This window comes from Takifugu rubripes, chromosome 14, assembly GCF_901000725.2.
Source record: "Takifugu rubripes chromosome 14, fTakRub1.2, whole genome shotgun sequence".
Taxonomy (NCBI): Eukaryota; Metazoa; Chordata; class Actinopteri; order Tetraodontiformes; family Tetraodontidae; genus Takifugu; species Takifugu rubripes.
In genome coordinates, this window is record NC_042298.1 from 4,294,781 (window position 1) to 4,298,637 (window position 3,857).

The window sequence follows — 3,857 nt, forward strand, 5'->3', positions numbered from 1 at the left end:
TAAAAACCATTAATCTTCAGGCTTCTGTTTTGCTCCTGGCGGGTTCCGGCTGCTTTTGTGTCCTATGTGGGCTCAGGAACGCCGGGACATCTCAGCAATCAAGACAAAAGGTCAAGAGCCGCTGCGCTCGGATTTACAGTGAGCTGGGATCACGGCAACAGTCCTGCACACAATGTAAAGCCCTGCAGCATGTGACACGTCCGCGGTCAAAGGGGTGTGTGTGTGTGTGGGTGTGTGTGTGTGTGGGGGGGGGGGGGTTGCATAATGTGCATAATAAGAAAGCTGCATGTTACATATCTCCAATGCCGTTCTTTCCAAACCAGTCACAAGTTCATCCTCCTGACCAGAAAAGACAAAGCAGAACGGCTGTTTGTGTAAAACACAGACGACAGAAGACAAACACGTTCGACGGTGGATGCGGGCGAAGACGTCGGTGCAGTTTGCAGCGATTGTGGGGGTTTCCTTGGCGACGGGGGCCGCATCGCGCTTCGCCACCAATGTGGTTTCCAAGTTGTTTTGGTGTGTTTTATTATGTAACTCACCCTTCCCGTCTTTTTTACATTCTATTTGCGACTGTGCTCTTTGTGCAATAAACATCCTGCGTCCTCTGTTCCAGTTCTGGTTTCTGCACACAGCGTTTCCACGGCGCTGCTCCCTCCCGACAACTGGAGCATCGTTTCCAGTAAATCCAGCGTGGCGCCTTGATGAGCAGGGCAGGGACGCCTCCTGAGGTGCTGCTGTATTATAACTGGGCACAGAATGAGCCAAAGTTCAAGATCTGAGCTCTGCCAGTGTTCTGGATCAAGAGGATCAAGAGGAGGGAATGGCAACCTTTGACCTTTCAATAGCAGCAGCAGGCAGATGTGCATCTGTGAATATACCTACCACAGCAGCCACACCGGGCCCTTCAGGGCCCAACATCTTCAGCATCTCTTCGTCTCCTCATCCCTTCTGAGCGTCCAGCAGGGACACAGTCCTCCTGTGAGCTGTGACTGGGCAAAATGTCCTGTTTCACGCCTCCCTCCTGTCTTGTGACTCTCTCTGCTGTCTGGGATGAACAGTTGACGGAGCGTTTTCAGAGATTTTCTGCACATTTTCCTTTGATGCTGCGAAGAAAACTGCGCGGGCGAAACAACCTCGTCTTCCGTGAACCCGGGCGCGCCAACAAGCGTCTTCTTTGTCAGCGTTCCGTTGCTGTTGGAGCGCATCCTTTTTCCGCGGTCATTTCCTGGAAATCCCTGAGGGAACATTTCCAAAAAAGCTGGAGTTTCTTTATTTTTCTAGTCTTCCAGCTTATCTGGCTGAAGAAAAGTATTTTGTGTGTGTGTGTGTGTGTGTGGGGTAATTGGCCTGATTAAGCAGCAGCAGATATGCAACACTTATTTGCTACTCAGTTAAGACAGGCTGTTAACATCAGATAATCTGCTCTAATAAAATCGCCTGAATGCAGCTTTGATGCCGCGCTGCCACATGCGGCGGCGTCTTCCTGCGTGCACCTTTAGAGCAGCATGTTCTCTGATGCTTTATTGCCTTCCTGTAGCGCTCTGGGGTTGTGAACTTTATGAGGGTCACTTTACGGCCATTTAACCCCGTCCCCAGCTGTGTAGCGCTATTACGGTGCAAAGAGATTGTACAAGCGGCTCAAATCTTTATGTGCACAATGGAAAAGCAGATCTTGTACAAAACCTCGTTTCTTTCTTTTTTTCTCTGCTCATTCAAATGCAACATGCTCTTCGGACGTTCTAGATGGTTGCACACTGTCCATCATGTGTAAGTATGGAAAGAAACCAGGTAGAAGTGACAATTCAGAGCTGCAAGATGTGGTGAATCCAGGTTGTTGTGTCGGGAAAGGTGCAGAACGCATCATTTTCCTAGAATAAGCAGGAGAACTTGTCTCAAAGCCGAACATATCAGTAATAGAACCTTAATTACATCTAATAACATGGACATTGTGAAATAAAACTTAGATAATGGGACCCTTTTCTTTTAAAAAAACGTTCATTGGTTTACACGATGAAGGGAAAAAGCCATATCAAGAACGTTGTGGCGTAGCTTTGGTGATCGGTGAGGCTCACAGGTGTCTGATTACAGGAAGATGTTCATCATCAGATACTCTTCACACATGATGGAATGCCCTGACGGACTGACAGAAAGAGGGACGGACAGGTCTTAATCCCACAGCTAGACGGCGATCTGCATAAGTGCTGCAGCATGATGGAGCCAAGACCTGCCAGAGATAACCAGGATAAGATCCTCTCAGCACACCTGCTCGCTGGGCGCCGCACTGCAGCGTGTCACTTTCAGCACAGACTGTTCCGTCCAGAAACAGCTCGGGCCACCTGTCCATCAGGGACGGCTTGGATTCAGCATAAATCCAGCAGCAACGCTGGTGGCATCCGTGGGAAGAGGGAAAACAGGTTCAATTCCAGCAGACAGAAACACGACGACGCCTCAGCTGGGTGCGCATCGCCTCCCGTGCTCACAGCTTATATAATGTCGTTTTTGTCAGAGCGTCATGCGTGAATGCGCCGCATGTGGCTCCGTTCCTATGGCAACGAAGGGGTGACCCTTCACCCCTGACTTTTAGTGTGGATTGTGAAAAATGCACTCCTCCAACGGCTCCATAGGCTGACACGGGCTGAGCCCTCCAGAGAGCGCCGCCACAGATCCTCCGATGCTTATAGCGCGTTACATAAGTGGAAAGGTCAGGCCTCGGTCTGAGCTATATGCTGACAAAATAATCACCCGCTGTCATCTACAAACACGAGATTAACTCTATCAGGAGCACGACTACTTTCCCTGATTGCTGGAGACACTGATGTGCTGGGATTGTTTTCAACGTTGTCAGGAGAGAATTTGAAGGTATAAAGCTTCGCTGCTCAGTGGTCATGTGACCTTTTCCTCAAGGTTTGACTTGCTTTCAGTATTGCCAGCAAATCGATGCCAATTCAATTCACTTGTGTGTTGATTAAAAGCAAAAAAAAAAGATAAGAGATAAAAGAAAAGAAAAGATTCTAAAATCATGCTGACAGTATCCTTGCAAACATTAGGTGATGCATTCAGGGGACGCTGCTTTATCCGTCAAAACGAGCGCGTCGCAGACGTGCGCTGAGGTTCTGGCTGATGTGACGTAACTGTAGGAGACGTCGGTCATGCGTGCTATGTTTAGGTTGTGTGCTCGGTGGAGGACAGAAGAGCAGTTGAGGGCAAACACACAGCACGTAGAGCGGGTCAGTGTGTGTCCTGTAGATGAGAACTCACACACATGCACACACACTCTTTGACCCATCGATGGCATCCTCTGAGTGACAGTGATGTGCCGAGTGAGCACGTTTGTCATTACCTCCTAATTCATTCTATATGCGTCCCCTGCGGTGTGGTATCGGGTCCCTCGCAGCCAGAGGTGCAGATGTGACACCTGTTACGTAAGAACGTACGAGCGTTTGTGCTCTCGGGAGCGTTTGGTCGTCAGCAGAACAACCGTTCAACCCGCGGCTCATGTTTCTAGAGCTGCCCCTACGACAGCTTGATCCTCAGGTGTGCGACAAACTGTTCCCAAAGAAAAATGACACAGTGAAGAACGTGAGAACGTAGCCTCGATCATGCTCCAGTAGTCCAGTTTGTGGGTGCTGCCGTTCCACTGGCCCATTCGACCGTCAGCCAGGGGAGAGGACGGGGTGAGAAGGAACACATCAGCAGTTTAGCAACCAGATAGCATAAACAACATCCAGGTAGCTAGCAGCGCTACAATTCCATAAACACTTTTATACAGAGTAAATAGCAGATTAGCAGGTAACACCCTCAGTGACACAGGTCAAGGTTCACCGGGTTTCTCTGCGGTGCTACAGCACTGAGAT

At 49.4% G+C, this 3,857-nt stretch overlaps 1 long non-coding RNA gene across 1 annotated transcript; it reads left to right on the forward strand.

Annotated features, from left to right (window-relative positions):
• The first annotated feature begins 245 nt into the window (after positions 1–245).
• On the forward strand, positions 246–2,974 carry LOC115252308 (uncharacterized). The gene is made up of 2 exons (XR_003890716.1): positions 246–519; positions 617–2,974. It is a non-coding gene; the product is annotated as an uncharacterized lncRNA (long non-coding RNA).
• The last annotated feature ends 883 nt before the right edge of the window (positions 2,975–3,857 follow it).